This window comes from Molossus molossus, unplaced genomic scaffold (assembly GCF_014108415.1).
Source record: "Molossus molossus isolate mMolMol1 unplaced genomic scaffold, mMolMol1.p scaffold_m16_p_12, whole genome shotgun sequence".
Classification (NCBI taxonomy): Eukaryota; Metazoa; Chordata; class Mammalia; order Chiroptera; family Molossidae; genus Molossus; species Molossus molossus.
Window position 1 is genome coordinate 48,934,993 of NW_023425347.1, and position 18,070 is coordinate 48,953,062.

Genomic DNA, 18,070 nt, shown 5'->3' on the forward strand with positions numbered 1-18,070 from the left:
TCTAGTCCCATTTGTTTATTTTTTCCTGTTTCTCTTGCTCCACGTGACATATCACTGAAAATTCTGCTATGTGAGATGTCTAAGATTTTGCTGCCTATGTTTTCTTCTAGAATTTTTATGATATCATAACTTACATTTAAGTCTTTTATCCATTTTGAGTTTATTCTTATGATGGTGTAAGTTGATGGTCTAGTTTAATATTTTCTGCATGCACCTGTCCAATTTTCCCAACACTATCGAAGAGTCTGTCTTTACTCCATTGTATACCCTTGCCTCCTTTGTCAAATATTAATTGAGCATAATAGCTTGGGTTGATTTCAGGGTTCTCTGTTCTATTCCATTGATCTATATGCCTATTCTTGTGCCAGTACTAGATGTTGTTTTATTACAGTGGCTTTGTAGTATAACTTGATATCTGATATTGTGATCCCTTCTACTTCTTTCTTCTTTCTCAAGATTGCTGTGGTTATTCCAGGTCTTTTTAGTTCCATATAAATTTATGGAGTATTTGTTCTAGATCTGTAAAATATATCATTGGTATCTTGATAGGAATTGCAGTGAATCTATAGATTGCTTTGGGTAGTATGAACATTTTAACAATGTTAGTTCTTCCAATCTATAAACATTGTATATTCTTCCATTTGTTTATATCTTCCTCTATCTCTTTTTTTTCAATGCCCTGTAGTTTTCCAAGTACAGATCATTTACCTCCTTGACTAAATTTATTCCTAAGTATCTTAATTTTTTGTTGCAATGGTAAATGGGATTTTTTTTAAGTTTCTCTTTCTGATGGTTCATTATTGCGATATAAAAATGACATTGATTTCTGGGTGTTAATATTGTATCCTGCTATATTGCTAAGTTCATTTATTAAATCTAATAGTTTTTTGGTGGAGTCTTTAGGGTTTTTTATGTACACTATGATGTCATCTATAAATAATGACAGTTTTACTTCCTCCTTTCCAATTTGGATGCCTTTTATTTTTTTGTCTTGTATGATCACTGTGCCTAGGACCTCCAGTATGATGCTGAACAAAAGTGGTGAAAGTGGGCATCCCTGTCTTGTTCTTGTTCTTAGGGAAAATACCTTTAGTTTTTGCCCATTGATTATAATATAGCTGTAAGTTTGTCATATGTGGCTTTTATTATGTTGAAGTATGCTCCCTCTTTTCCCACTGTGCTGAGATTTTTTATTAAAATTGGTGCTGAATATTGTCAAATGCTTTTTCTACATCTATTGATATGATCATGTGATTATTATCTTTTAGTATGTTGATATGATGTATCATATTTATTGATTTGCAAATCTTATACCAGACTTGCATCCCTTAAACTAATTCCACTTGGTCATGGTGTATACTCTTTTTAATATATTGCTCAATCCTGTTTGCTAATATTTTGTTGAGGATTTTAGCATTTAAGTTCATCAGGGATATTGGCCTATATTTCTCTTTCTTTGTGGTGTCTTTATCTGGTTTTGGAATTAGGATAATGCTGGCTTTGTAAAAGAGCTTGAAAGTATTCCTTCTTCTTGGATTGTTTTGGAAATAATTTGAGGAGGATAGATGTCAGTTCTTCTTTGAGTGTTTGGTAAAACTCCCCTGTGAAGCCAATTGGATGAGAACTTGTGTTTGCTGGGATTTTTATTTATTTGTTATTACTGTTTCAATTTCACCAATTTTTATCAGCCTATTCACGTTTTCTGAATCATTCTTCTTCAATTTTGGAAGATTGTATTTTTTTAGGAATTTGTTCATCTCTTCTAGGTTGTCCAGATTATTGGCATATAATTGTTTGTTGTTCAGAGTATATTCTTACAATCTTTTGCCTTTCTTTCTCCCTTTCTCTCTTTCTCTCTTTCTCCCTTTCTCCCTTTCTCTCTTTCTTTCTCTCTTTCTTTCTCTTTCTTTCTCTCTTTCTTTCTCTCTTTCTTTCTTTCTTTCTTTCTTTCTTTCTTTCTTTCTTTCTTTCTTTCTTTCTTTCTCTCTCTCTCTCTGTTTCTTTCTCTCTCTCTCTCTTTCTTTCTTTCTTTCTTTCTTTCTTTCTTTCTTTCTTTCTTTCTTTCTTTCTTTCTTTCTTTCTTTCTTTCTTTCTTTCTTTCTTTCTTTCTTTCTTTCTTTCTTTTTTGTACGTGCCCCTAGCGGAAACCAAACCCAGGACTCTCTGGTCCACAGGCCGATGCTCCAATTGCTGAGCCAAACCAGCCAAGGAAATCTTTTGTATTTCTGTAGTGTCAGTTGTTACTTCTCCTCTTTCATTTCTGATTTTATTTATTTGGGTCCTCTCTCTTTGTTTCTTGATGAGTCTGTCTAAAGCTTCATCAATCTTGTTCATCTTTTCAAAGAATAAGCTCTTGGTTTCATTAATCTTTGGTATTGTTGTTTCAGTCTCTGTCATTTATTTCCACTCTGATCTTTATTATTTCCTTCCTTCTACTTACTCTGGACTTTTCTTGTTGTTCTCTTTCTAATTCTTTAAGTTGTAGGGTTAGATAGTTTATAATAAATTGTTCTTGTTTCTTTCTTTTTTTAAAATGTGGAACGCTTCACGAATTTGCATGTCATCCTTGCGCAGGGGCCATGCTAATCTTCTCTGTATCGTTCCAATTTTTGTATATGTGCTGCCAAAGCGAGGCCTGGAGTGCTATGTACTTCCCTCTCAGGACTGCATTTGGTGTGTCCCATAGATTTTGTGTGGGTATGTATTTATTTTCATGTTTCCAGTAAGATTTTTATTTCTTCCTTGACCTCATTGGTAACCTATTTATTGTTTAATAATGTGCTATTTGGCCTCCATGTGTTTGAACATTTTTTGATGCTTTTATTGTAATTAATTTCTAGTTTCATGGCATTGTGATCCAAGAGGATGCTTGATATGATTTCAGTGTTCTTGAACTTGTGACTAGTTTGTGTCCTAACATGTGGTCTATCTTTGTGAATGTTCCATGTGCTCTTGAAAAGAATACATATTCTGTAACTTTGGGATGAAATGTTTCATAAATGTCAATTAAATTCATTTGATCTAGTGTGTCATTTAGGGTCACTATTTTCTTCTTTATTTTTTTATCTAGAAGATCTACCCAGTGATATTAGTGGATTTAATTGACACAGAGAATCTCAATCAAGATGAACCCTGAAAGACCCACACCTAGACACATCATAATTAAAATGGCGAAGTTAAAGACAAAGAAATAATCTTAGAGGCAGCAAGAGAGAGACAGAGAGTTGCCAACAAGAGAGCTCCCATTAGCCTGTCATCTGATTTCTCCATAAAAATACTCAGGCCAGAAGGGAGTGGCATGAAGCATACAAACTAATGAAAAGCGAGGAACTGAATCCAAGTCTATTTTATCCAGCAAGGCTATCATTCAAATTTGAAGGTGAAATAAAGAACTTCGCAGACAAAAAAAGGTTAAAGGAGTTTATTACCACCAAACCAGCACTGCAAGAAATGCTAAAGGGACTGTTTTAAGAAGAAGAAATAGAGGAGGGGGAGAGAGACATAAAGAAAAAAATGGCAACAAATAAGTTTCTAGCAATAGTAACTTTAAATGTAAATGTCATAAATGCTCCAATCAAAAGACATAGGGTAGCTGATTGGATAAGAAAACATGACTCATATATAAACTGTCTATACCTCAGAACAAAAGATGCACAGTATAAAAATAAGGAATGCAAACAAATTTTTCATGCAAATGGAAATGAAAAATAAGCTAGGGTAACAATACTCATATCTAATAAAACAGACATTAAAATGAAGGTCATTAAAAGAGACAATGAAAGCCACTTCATAATACTCAAGTGATTCATAAAATAAGAGAATATAACCCTGGTCAACATATGTACCCAATATAGGAGCACCCAAATAAAATAAAAAATAATAAAAAATAATAATAAAAAAAAAAAACTTCTGGAGATATCAAAAACCATACAATCATAGTGGGGAATTTTAAAACCCCACTGACAACACTGATCAAATAAAGAACCGTATTGTGAATTCAGAATATAAAGCTGTGATTTTCCCCAAAATACCACTGGACATAAAACAAATGTTTGTTTTAAGGTGGCAGAGGTCTCAACTTTTAACTTTATTTTAGATTGCAATAGTTTTAACAGATAGAACCAACACTAATTAATCTTATTGATATTACACTAAGGTATTTGCTAAATAAAAAGTCCATTTTCTGACAAATTTCAATCTCCTTCCTACTCATGCTTCCATTGAAGCGTAACTGATTCTTCTAAATGTTTCTTTCCTTTAAATAATCTTCTAGTTCCTTCTGAGATAGGAAAAAGAAATAACAAAGAAAAAAAAATACAACTGTTTAAAATAACATTTAACTTATCCTCCAAGTATCAAATTATAATATCACATGCTTAATAAAACATGGAAAAAAAATATCTAAAGTATCCTTAGGGATAAATCAACATTACTATGAAGTTACATTATTTTCCCTTACATCAAAGAATATCACACTGGTCTTCAAAAGAGAATCATTTTCTTGCTGTTTAATAATACCAAGCAACTAGTAATCCAATAAAAAACAAATCAGTAGGGCTATTTGATGTCACATACAACTCCAAGAGAGACCATTTCAATGAGTCTACAACCTACAACTCTAAGTGATAAGAATGTTTCATTGTATTATACAGTATCTTGCAGAGGCCCATTAAATGTTTACTAAAAAGAATTTAATTGGGAGTAAAGCCAAATGTCTGTTAGTAAATGTGCACATGTAGATGCTGCATTAATTTCTATATAATTTATCTCTGTACTCTCTACTCCCTCTTATTTGTAAGCAACAAAGATAAAATTATTGATGTATGGCACCTGTGAGAAACAATGCAAAGGATGCTAAAAAGAGAAATTAAAGGGGTGGTGATAAATATATATAATTGTTTCATTAAACATTAATATATAACTCATATTCATATAGACATAGAATACAAAGTTCTTATGCTCATACACAAAATATTTTATATCTAGTTCAACTTCCCATTTATACATCCATTTGTCCATATTTATTTACTAATTAATTTACATACAGGGGTGGGCAAAGATAGGTTGACAATTGTAAGTACACCAAACAGAGTTAATAAAGCTATTATAATGATCATAACCTGCATGTCTTTATCCATATGAACAACTGTAAAACTACTTTTGCCCACCCCTGTATTTATTCATAATGCATTCATTTAAAATCCCTAATGCTTTTTTTTTAATGAAAATGACTAAAAATAGTACTTGCCTTACAGAGTTTTTATAAATATCCAATGAAATAATCAATACAAAGTGTGCAACATATTGTCTGATATATGGTATACACTAATATTACCACAACTAAACATATTTATGAGAGTCTGGTATGAGCAAGGTTCTGTGATGAAATAAGATGAATAATCAATGTAACCAACTCTGTAGTCATATCTTGTAGAGAAATTTAAAAAGATACCTCTATATTATTTAAAAAAGGAATGTGATGTTAGATTCCAGGAGAAAAAGTTCTGTGAGGGGGCAGAGATTTCCAAAGACAGAAGTTCTTCCTTCTATAGTACTTATAATAAGTGTTTTAAAATATCTTTTAACAGTTTTTTCACTGATTCACTAGGCAGCCTATTCTGTTTTAAGAAATGTTTAATTACTAGAAAGTATATTCTATTTTTTCATATGGAAATTGACTTTGGTGTATTTCAACATATTTTCAATTTTATTCCTAATCTCTATCAGGTGAATTTCAGGCAAATGCAAATCAAATGAGGAAATTGCAGAAGAATTTTCTTTCTCTTTTTTACATACAGAAACCAGTGAATGGTAAGTAAGTTGTTCTATATAGAATGCTATTGTTTTATTTCTGCCGACTTCTAAATAAAATAGGCTAGCCAAAAGAATAAATAACAGACTGACCTGGCCACATGCTCCCAATATATTATTAAAGTGCACTATATTTCCTTTGGGAAGAAATTACCCTGCTATTTCCTTTACATTTTTTATATCAATAGATGTCTGAATTTCACTGGAGCCACAGGAGTGGGCTGAAGGAATAAAATTTGACAAAGCTCGGTTCAACTAATGAGAGGTAAGGGAGCTCAGAGAGGCTTGAGTTTTGCCATGAACTCTGGTTTTCATTACAGTATTTGGGGAAGCAGGATATATCAAGAAGAGGGATTAAATGGCTTGGGAAAGAGTGAACATGAAGAGATTTTACATTTGAAAAGTTATATTGGAAAATATGCTGTCAAAATCTGACCCTTACCTTCAATTTTGCAGTTTCGGCAATACTGTTTCCCCAAATAAGACTATTTTTTAAAGTATTTATTTGCCAATTTGAGCAAAGTAATTGAGGTTCTTGTTGACATTATTTTTTACTAGATATGAGAGATAAAAATGTGATATTTGCCTTAGAATGCTCATTCTCTTATTCTGCTTTTGTGATGTCACATTTTACCTGTCTACATTTTGTGTTGCTTATTACTGTAGGCAGTAAGAGATGTGCCACGTCAAACTGCCTCTCCCGAGCAAATATATTTCTAGGAGACATACTGTTTTCAACAGGAAACACAGGCAATCTGTGCGCAACTAATACAGGACTTATACTGCATCTTCAGCACACGAAGTTGAAAAGGAAGCCCTTACTATTACATTTCTGTGCAGGTAATAAATAAACTGATAATCAGAAGAAAAAAAAGCAGTCTTTATTCTTATAAAATCAAGTTTTACAAAGATTTAGGTTGAATGCAAATGAGTCGTCAAACTATGAAATGTGAATTTTGATCTCCTGCTGTGTTAGTAAATGCTTTACTCTATATGTAACATATAGTTAATATTATTTCCATTATAGATGACCATATATAAATATACATTTCTTCTTAACACCGGTGTAATCTATAATGGAACTATAAATTAGAAGGTACCTGTGAGGTAGATGACATGAGTAGGGGCAACCAGAGTTAGCCATCTGGGCTGTCCTGAGCTCTGTATGAAATTACATGTGTTTGCAGGAACATATGTTATATAATGCTATAAAACCTATGTAATGGTGAAGGAGCAAATGGCAGAATTTTATTAGCTGAGATTTTACAAATTATAATGGAATAATGATGTGGAAGTTAATTCATATAAAGAGATTTATGATAGGATTACATGAAAAAAAGAAACCCAAGAAAGTGTCTCAGCAGAAAAATTCGATCAGCATGCTTTGCCATTCAGGGTGCAGCAGTGGATCTCGATGGACCTATATCAGGCTCAGTGCCTTGGTCAGCTTGTCTTTCCCTGGGCAGAGAATATCTAATAGTCTCACTCCAGGGACTCTGCACAGTAACTCATTCTCCCCTTGTCTGCATTTCTGTCCCTAGGGCTACTGTTTCCTTCTATTGTCTCCTACTGTAATTTCATCTTTTTCTCTCTCTGCTTCATATTCACACTCCCTGAGAGATATGACCTCATTGTATCAGTGGGTCCCTCTCTAGTTTGAGGCAACACTATGGAGCAGCTCAGAAATGGTTGTCTTCGCTAGGGTGCAGATCCTCAGGCCTGTACCTTCTATCAGGACCACTGTGGAAAGGACCTTGTTTCTGGTCCCTTTCTTCAAAGGGGGACTTGAGTGTGCCAGGCACTTAGTTATTCCTTAGATCTACCAGGAAAGGGAGAGCAGCAAATGGCTAGGTTTCCACTAAACCTCTGTCAAAGAGTAAACAAGTGTTCCTGGGATGGGTTCATAGACCGACATGTGAAACCATTAGCTAATGTTTATTACGTTAGTTTCTTAAGAGAGAAAAACTTTAAACAGGTACAACACGAAACAGGGTAGCCTTGATAGTGATATGGCAAATTAGATACGAATGTGACACCTGAACCAGAGACCAGCCCAGACTATTAGTGCCTGTACCTGACAACAAATGCATATGTTTTCACAATAGCAATGGGTGCCTTTTGGCCTTTTTAGTGTGTTGATAATTTTGCTTAAAGCAAGCCCTAACAGCCAGAAATATTAATTTCTCTTTATTTATTCAATATTCAGGACATAGCTTTCCTTTTTAAAAATTAAAATAATAAGGCTATGTTACCAAAAAACATTCCTAATGCAAATTAATAATACTAGTTTTCTAAGTAGGCAGTTTTTAAAGTAGTTCCAAATTTAGTCAGGATTTATATACAAAAAACACAAGTCTTATTGACATTATCATTACCTTTAGTTTAACTAAATTAAAGTAATTGAAAAGTGATCATGTTCCAACTCATCACAATGAATACATTTTAAACACCTTGAATTGGCATAGAACCTATGATTAGGTTGCATTAAAAGCTTCAAAAATAAGCCACAGCAAATTAAATAATTTTTTAAAAGATATGTCTTTAGCTACAAGGCAACTCTGATTTAAGGGAATCTTTAATTATTAATATATCTGGGAAATATATAAACTCTCTTCCATTTTACCCTCAAAAACAACAGCTCCTGCAGCCAATATATTTTCTGGTACTCTTATTACTTTATCTATTAGCAGTGTATTAAAAAAATACTGACAATGCCAAAGCTTGTAATGACTTGGCTGGTGAATCATGATGTATATCTTATTGACATGGAGCATAGATGTCTCAATAATTGTCTTTGGATGCATGCAGAAAAGTGAAGAGATTTTACAGAAGATAATCCTTGCATATCATGTCTGAAAGCTGAAGGGAAATACAAATATTTCAAATAAAAAACATTGTGATCATCCTCTCTCCTTGCCTTGTGACAGGGGCTGTGGGTAACCTAAGAAAGAATAAAGCACAGTTCTATATTAGTGAGAGTTCACAATCTATGAAAAGTTAAATCACTTCCAATAACAGTTCAAGATAAACAAAAAAATTTTGACAAATTGGCTCATGATTAATATAATCTACGTAGACAAGGATTGTATTAAGGGCTCTGTATGTGATTTCACATTAGTAAAGTTAAACTGCAAGTCACACTGAATATGCTGAAGTTTAGATTCAATTGAGATATAAACTACGTTTTTAAATTTGGTTTTCAAATAAACATTTAATCAGATTAATTTTATACCTGGAATACAAATGAAAATATTTAAATATTTGTCTAATTATGATGAACAAAATCAGTCAAAATAAGAATTAAGATCCGAAACAAACCCTGAGAGTTACTGTGGCCATCAGACCTACCTGTGACAGAGAAAAGCAAAGTGATTCAAAGGGACACGTAACGAGGACTAAGATAGGACTGAAGCCTTGACAAAAAGTGCAGATACTGTGGTGCACAACTTGCTTATTTGGATGATATTTCTATGATGTTCACTTGTAAGAACAAATTACTAGAAGAAAGGGCACTATAGCCATCAAGTCATGGTCCAAAAGTAGCCATTAATATGTTGTCTGCATCCAGCTGCATCCATCATGCGGGAGAATGTCTGGATCATAATTACCTTTCTTGAGAGATGTTATCATTTGCTTCTTTTCATTTTTTCTCAATTATTCTTAATAGGTATCTTTCCCATTTTTTTTAAAGTGACTCTTACTGAGTGCTCAAATTGATCTGTTGGTATGGGGTAGGAGAGGAGAGTGGATAAATAAGTGGTAGAAATGTTATCTCTTATTTTTTCCCTAATACCTTTGGTTGTTCTCAATCAGTGTTATTTGGAAATGTGGGGGAAATTTTAGTTATCACTGACTTGCAATGACAAGGGGATATAGATGCTAAATGTCATACAATGTTTGTGAGAGCTTTGGAGAATGAAAAATTTTCCCACCCAATGTGCTAATAAAGATGTCACTGTATACTTAGAAGGGGCTTGAAGGAGGAAACCATTACCTCAATTTAATAGATATTTTGGGAAGTAGATTTTCTTAATATCTGTAATATATATGACCCTAACTCAGTCTATACTTTATGCCTTGAGAATCCTAATAACCATAATGTAAATTTTAAAAAATATATAGTAAATTTTATTAGGGATTCCTATATCATCTCACTCAGAAAACCTATTTTCAAATATTTTTTTTCTTTTGCATCTAATCAAGAGATAAATTTCCAAGGAAATGGTTATATAAATGTTATTTACAATCATTAAATCATAATCAAAATTGCTCATTTATATAATTTCAAAGCATGCAAACTGTATGTTCTTGCTAAGGAGAGAGATTGATAGACATATAATCATGAAAATTTATTTAATGTGACATGAAAAATCTCTCTGAACATTTCAGAAAGGGAGAACACATTTTTGTGACACCAATGAAATGGTCCTATACCTACTTTGTGTACAGAATGTGTGTGTGTGTGTGTGTGTGTGTGTGTGTTTCTTGCATTATCCAGCTAAGGCAGTTTTATCAAGAGGTTAACAATGTAGTTCAGGAATCAGACTGCCTGCCTTTCAAATCTAGCTCTGCTACTTACAAGAGAAAAGAGTTGAGCAAGTTATCTATCCCCTCTGTACCTTTGCTCCCTCCATTTTAAATTAAATATGAATAGTGCCCCTATAAATGTTAAATATTTTAATATTTCATACTAGACCTAAAAATTGTATTTTAACTTTTGATTACTTTAATTTTTTTAAATGAATATGGCCAGTTGTCTGAACCATTGTTTTAAAATTCTTATTCTTAACATTGCTTAAAACAAGAAAGAACTCCCCCCAGAGGAAAACTCATTAAACACCCAGTATCAGTAATAAAATAATGTACATTAAAAAGATTTTTGATAGCATTTTTTAGCTTTCTCATAACCCACCTTACAGAATCACTTTTTAATTTTTCTTTAGCCACCATGGAAATCACAAAATTCTTATGATGTTCTGCCTCAAGATTTACTCCCAATGATGTTGCCCTGGCAATGGTGATAGATTGTGTTGTTTAGGTGTTAGATCAGTATCTCTTTTGTTGACCAGTAATCCAGAAAACATGTAGTAATTAAAAAGATGTAGAGTCTAATATATTCTAATTAGAGATGATTACCTACTTCTACAAATGGGTGTTCACAAATTGCCTACTCACCCTTTCAGAAACAGGACTGATTTTGTATTGTTGCCATTGGTTTCGCAAACCATACGAAAGGAAAGGATGATTATATTAGACACAGTGGTGATTTTTTTGTTTGTTTGTTTTTGGTACGTGCCCCTAGTGGGAACTAAACCTGGGACTCTCTAGTCCTCTAGTCCGCAAGCCGTCGCTCCAACCGCTGAGCCAAACCGGCCAGGGCGACACAGTGGTGATTTTGTTTTGTATTTGCTTTATTTTTCTTTTCTTGTTCTGAGCAATTGCTTGGTTATTTTTCTTTTTAAAGTTCTAATGCTCTTTAAAATGAAGATCTGCAACAGTTTTGAACAATAATTTAGCTCACAGAAGATAAAAACAATGGATGAAAAAGTTACCATTAGCTAAATAATGACTAATGAGATAGAACTGGCAACTAATTTTAGAAATAAAATATAAAGCACTCTTGGGAAAGTGACCTCATATTTATTTATTTATTTTTTTGAAATAAGAAAACGATAGGAACAATCCACTCAGGATTGTTATTGACCAGACTAATCATACTTTTTCAGCTGTGGAGTTACACTGTAGCAGGAAGACGAAGGGTTTAATAGCAATAGGAGGTATGGATGAGTTGGGGTATAACAAGATATTTTCTTGACAATTCTTACTTGATGTGACCAAATGTAAACCTTTCCTTTCCTTTCTACCAATCACATTCCTCTCCCAAATGCCACAAGCCACCATTATGCTTCACTAGCTAGAAACTGAAGTCCTCCCTCTGGGTTTCTTCCTTTTCCTCGCTCCTCACAAGAAGTCATCAGAAAATCCAGTCTAAAATGTATGTCTTTATCTGTTCCCTTCTCATCATTTCCACACCCATCCCCTTAGCTGAAATAACCTTCATATCTCGTCTAGACAAGTTCGTCACAAATTCTAATGAACATACATATTACCTGAGAACCTTGTTAAAATGTATATTCTGCTTTAATAGGTTGGTGTAAGGCCTGACATTTGTCATTCCTTACAAGCTCTCAGGAGAATTGATGCTGTTGTCCCATGGACCACCCATTAAATAGAAAGGTCTAGTTTACCCACAAGGTCACCTAACTTGTCTTGCAGGTTTAATCTCCTCATCTCGCAATCTATTCTCCACCAAGGAGAGTGATCTTTAGAAAATATAAATCATATCATGTTCTTTCTCAAATCAAAAATAATTTGTAACAGGATTTTAAATTAAATATTTATTTTTAACTCACAATAGACTCTCCAAACCTATGAAAAATAGGTGACAAATATCCCAACAATCTCTAAAAAGTATCTAGAAATATCCCTGTGAGATATTAAAAGTACCCAGTTGATCTTTCCAATATCCCTATTCATTACCTAACTCTAGTTTATGTAAGAGAAAGCTAGAGGTTAACAATAATTCATCCTGACTTTCTCCTCCCTTTTGCATGGGGAAGGGGAGGAAAGGCTCAATTTCTTGGTAATAAGAGAGGGATCCAAAAGAATCACTTGAAGAAATTGAAAGAACATCTAAAAAGTTGTGAGATACACACACACACACACACACACACACACACACAGATTCAGATGACCACAGTTTCTCAGATATATCTGGTCTTCAATCACAATTCTGGTTCACAAATCCCAAACCCCTTGGACTTCCCAAGTGATGACAATAATAGTGTTTCTTGCTATGTTAATGAACTGACTTTGGGACCCCATCCAAAACTGAGGTCTGGTTGCCAACAGGAGCCGACTGTATGGTTAAGGCAGTGATTTTCATCCTTTTCATCTCATGGCACACATAAACCAGTTTTTAATATTCTATGGCATACCAAAGAATATAATTTTTGCTGATGTGACCAAAAAAATAGGTATAATTTTGATTGATTTACCAAAAAATAATAATAATAATAGTACTTACCTACACTTTTTGCTCCAAAGTGACTTTTTTAAAAAAATCAAGTGCCTGTACTTGTATATAAGGATTTTCGGTACCAAAAATTAACTAATCTGATGCAACTTTATTATGTGACATAACCAATAAGATGCAATTCTATTAATATGACCTATATATTTATGGTTTAAAACAGGGCATTCATACCAGATGGCAATTGTTGTGTTGGCTGTTGTTATTTTTTATTTGATAATCTAAGGGAAAAGAGGTCAGTGGTCTCACTAATAGTCAGACACTGCATGTTTTAAACATTCTTGTGATACACTGGTTGAAAATCACTGGGTTAAATGATTGGGACTTTCTGTCGCAACCTTGGGCTTAAAGTTGAATTAATCGCCAATAGCCAATGACTTAGTCTACCATGACTATGTAAAGAAGCCTCCATAAAATCCCAAAAGGATAGCTCATAGGACCTTTTTGTTCAGAGTCCATGCTGGGGAACCAGAACACTTTAATATACCACCTTGCTGAGCCCCAAGCTCCAAGAGAACAGAAACTCCTTTTTTCAGGAACTTGCTTTTTATCTGGTTATTGATTTTTATCCTTAATATCCTCTATAGTATATTGGTAAGGTGGTGAGTAAACAGGTTTCCTTCAATTCTGTGAGCAGTTCTGCCAAATAATCAAATTGAGGTGGAGGTCCAGACTGATAGCCACTTGGTCAGAGGCACAGGTAACAACCTGGGCTTGCAACTGGTGTTTCGATTGAAGGGCAGTCTTGTGGACTAAGCCCTTTACCTGTGATTTATGATTACAACAAGGGGGAGGTAGTGGCAGAATTTATTCACATTCTCAGGCACGCTGCTGGTGTCTGAAGTTTGCACTCATGAAGATATAACTATAAGAAATGTCAAGGCTCAAACAGCTTCATTCTAAAGATTATCCAACTCAGATTTAGAAATTTTAGTACAAGACCTTATTTCTATGAACATTTGAGAGTACATTGCTTCCTTGATTACGATTCAAAGATACTTATACTTCTCATAGATTTGTGAAGACACTTATATCTTTATGCCATGCGCAGATTTCTCTCATCATTATTTTTATATGCCTATCAGTTGAATTTTTGTCATGAAAACATTCATTGTTCTAGAAAGTATCATACAGTAACTTTAGAATACTTTATTGCCTAACACATTAAAACATCAAGGTAGATGTATTGAAAGAGAAAGATCATGTTTTTTGTTTGTTTGTTTTTCCTAACCTGTTTATGATTAGCCCTTGAAATGAAACTTACAAAGACTAGAAAGGTCTTTGTGTTAATGTCTGTAGCTAGATATTAATAAAGGAAGGGAGCAAAGGTAATCAGACATTAAGGAGCCTGCTTCATTAGGAAGCTGCAGCTTCACACACTCCCCCGGGAACTGCTGCATCCTCTGCCCTCCGGATCTAATCTCCAAAGTGGGCAGGAGGGGGCAGGTAGGATCGTTACTGGTCATTACCGAGAGAGGAATAAAAAGAGCAGGAGAAATAATTCATCTGATGGGTGCATGCCCAGTGGAAGCCAAGATGGCACAGGGAGAGGTGCTTCTCCTAATTGACATGTACAGTAGGAGCCAAGATGGTGAGCATAGAGGCCTATCTATCCTGGTAGAAGGACTGGATTGAATCAGGGACACAGAACCCTGAGAGATCTAGGAAATAAATTGGTTAGGGGGAGGACCCATCCAAAGCCCAAGAAAGACTGGGAAGTTGATTGCTTAGTTTGAAAGGGCTCCTGGTTACTCCCAAGTCTATGAAACATACTCGAAGCTCAATAATGCTCATTTTCTCTCGCTTGCTTGGTAACATGTGCTTGCCCTGTTTGTTCTGACATTCTCCATAACAGCCATGCAGGCCTAGCATTTGCCTATGGCCTGGCAGCCATGTGGACTCCAAGCACGGGGTACAGCAACACAGCGTCTGCTGAGCACAGCCGGGAGCAGAGGCTAGGCTAACCAGATAGGGACAAAGGCCAAACTGGACTAAACTCTGACATGACACAGAATTTCTGGATGCTGGCCTTTGTTCTGTACTTGATGAAGTAAAGCTGGACCTTTTCCACAGCTGGACCGGCAGAGATGGGACATCAGGGGCCTGGGGGCAGCCTTCTATTTCTACCACAACACCTCAACCTCCCACGTGTGGGTCCCCACAAATGCTTTTCTCACAATTTTGTGAAAGGACCCCATTTTAACTGGCATTTGTTTGGTAGCCAATTGGAAACTACTGGATTCACGGCCACTCTCCTTTTCTGGTCCCGTGTTCTTTTAAACCACATAGATGATACGCTCAGAATTTATCTCTTCTTGGTGCCTTCATTATGGAGGAAACTGTATGCAGCACCCAGATATAGTCAGCTTTCATTTCTCCAATGTTGAAAAGTCATGTATATGATTCAGTGTGGCCTAATCTTCACCATGTGACCCCTACTGTAGGATCTCCAGCCCATTTCCTTCTTCCTGAGGGGAAGGCAGTGTGAGGAGGAATGGGTCATCAGGGTTTCCTGGGCCTCTCGGAAAGCTCTCCCTTGGTCCTTCCAGGTACTTCACTTCTCCACCAAGATCATTCAGGGTTTTAGATGTTCTGCTCTCAACAAATGGCCACCCTTGACACTCCATAAATTGGCAGACACTTGCTTATAATTCTTTTATCTTTTCCAACTAGCCAAATAAAATTTAAAAATTCAGTAATTTATGCTGACATTTTTAAATGTCCATGTATACGTATTCATTTTTTGAAATATGTTTTCATTGATTTTTTAGAGAGAGAGAAACATCAATGTGAGTGAGAAACACTGATGGGCTGCCTCCTGCACACCCCCTACTGAGGACTGACCAGGTAAACCTGGACTTGAACCAGGACGGCCCAGTCTATGGGACAACGCTCAACCTCTGAGCTACACTGGCTGGGCATACATATTCATTTTATAGAGAAAACTTTATAATACTTTGGTGATGTCTGCATATCTCTCATGTTCTTTCTTTCTAGATAATAGATTGCAACATATTAGGCAAAGTTATATTACTCTTTATACACAGAAACAGGAACATTTGGCTTGCCTGTCTTCCTTTATCAGTAACTCACCCAGAAATAAATAACTAAGAAGCAATCTTTGGAAAACACATTTCAACATTGTTGAGAGGATTTTGCTGCAATTGTTTTTGGTGGGAGCGACAGAAATAGGGGTGTGTACGCTAACTGCTAACCTTAGGAAAAGCAAATGCTTTACCTCAGACTCTAAACTGAATATGTTTAGGCCAATGAAAGTTATCTCATAAATCTAAGCAGTCCAACTTGCTTGGTTCATTCCTGTGAGCTAGAAGACAGCTCAAGGGCATGACCAAGATTAACTATAAATTTTCCTTCAAGGATATTTGAACTAGGAAAAAAAGTCATAACACTTTTCAGGTAAGTACCCAATTCCAGCAAGATTCAGTGTGAAAGGTTTACTTGAAACATGTTAGTTCTTGTAGCTAATAACGTATCTACTTGTTACATATAAATAAATATAAAGAGAATAGTAACCCTAATTTCAGATGACAACAGAATTACAGGACCTTTGTACTGTTTTGTTTTCCAAAACTTTGTTTATTTAGATATTTACATTTGCTGGTTTAGAGTAGAATAATAGTTCTTTCTAAATTAGGAACTGGCAGATTAATTACGTGATTGATAGGCTTTCTTTGCAGGAGTTACTGCTGGAATATAAACACCTATCCGAATTCTCATTTGTGTTTATGATACTCAATATAACACAAATATAGAATGGAGATAGTATCATTTTGTTGAATTCAGGAATGCTGATTGGGAAAATCCTAGCATAGGCAAACTTCTATTCAGCAAGTATTTAATTACCCTGTTCTGCATGGTGCGATTAGTCCCACTATGGTGTATATTTCACCTACAATTACTATGCAGATGTAGATATGACAAACTGTTTTAATGAGAAATCTTTTACAACATATTTATAGCCATGTCTCTATTTAATACTCAGTTGTAAGCGGCAGGGGAAAACTGTCCTTTTCGCCATCATGGCTAAATCTCACAATATTGTCTGAGAGACATGCAGTGTTTTAAATAACTGTATTTTTACTATCTGCAGTATTAAGTATCCATCATAAAATTCCACTGTTTCTAGGCTAACATGACTTTCCCGTTGATAGCAGAGCCTAATGGGAATAATATCACCTTTCAAATTAGACAGACTGGGTTTGAATCTTGATCTTGTGAGTTACGAGACATGCAAAGTTACCACTGTTATTTAATCTCTCTGAGTTTCAAATTCTTTCTTGGTAGAATGCCAGTAACTATTCCATTATTTCAAAACCTGCAGAGTACACCATGATGTGTAAATGAAGTAACCATGAGTGTGAAGTGTCTAAAATCATGCCCTGTGTATTACACTCAAGTCAATAAACTTGTTGTCATGACTATATAAATGTTTATGCTGAATACTTTTTGATTATTTTCCTAAGTAGTGTTTCCATTTTTTCTTAAATTAGATCCATTTCAAAAAAATAAAAAATAAAGGGAAAACAATGTTAGAGTTCTACATGACTGCTGAACAAAATAGAAAAGACTAAAGAAAAGAAAACAGTTTTTTTGTTTTTTTTTTCATAATTCTATCTCAGGAGGAGAGAGCTGGTAAAGAGTTATATTAGTTAGCATTTTTAGTTGGAAGTAACAAAAGCCCAATTCAGTCTACCTTAAACAAAAAAAGAGAAAATTTATTGGCTCCTTAACTTACACATCAAAAGGGTAGTGTTGACTACAGGAATATTCAAGCAATGTTCTTGGGATTTGTCTGTGTATTGCTCTGCTCTGTGTTCTCTAGGTTAAGTACCATTTCAAAGGATCTTCCACTGTGGACAAACACAGTTTTGAGAGTTTCAGGTTTCCACAGTGCTTACAACTTTAAGGAGAGAGTTCCTAAAACCTACTTATGGCTTGATGTAGTTCCCCTATGTTTTCTTCTAGAAGTTTTATTATGAAGTCTTACATTCCATTTTGAGTTGACTTTTGTTTATGGTGTAGTATAGGGGGTCCAGTTTTATTCTTTGGCATGTGGCTCTCCGGTTTTCCCAACACCATTTATTGAAGAAACTATCCTCATATATATTATTGGCTCCTTTGTCATAAATTAATTGACCATATATG

General features: G+C 34.8%; 1 non-coding gene across 1 annotated transcript; it reads right to left on the bottom strand.

Moving 5' to 3' along the window:
- Positions 1 to 2,529: 2,529 nt before the first annotated feature.
- On the bottom strand, positions 2,530 to 2,632 carry LOC118627299. The gene has a single exon (XR_004959063.1). It is a non-coding gene; the product is annotated as a U6 spliceosomal RNA (small nuclear RNA).
- Positions 2,633 to 18,070: the final 15,438 nt, after the last annotated feature.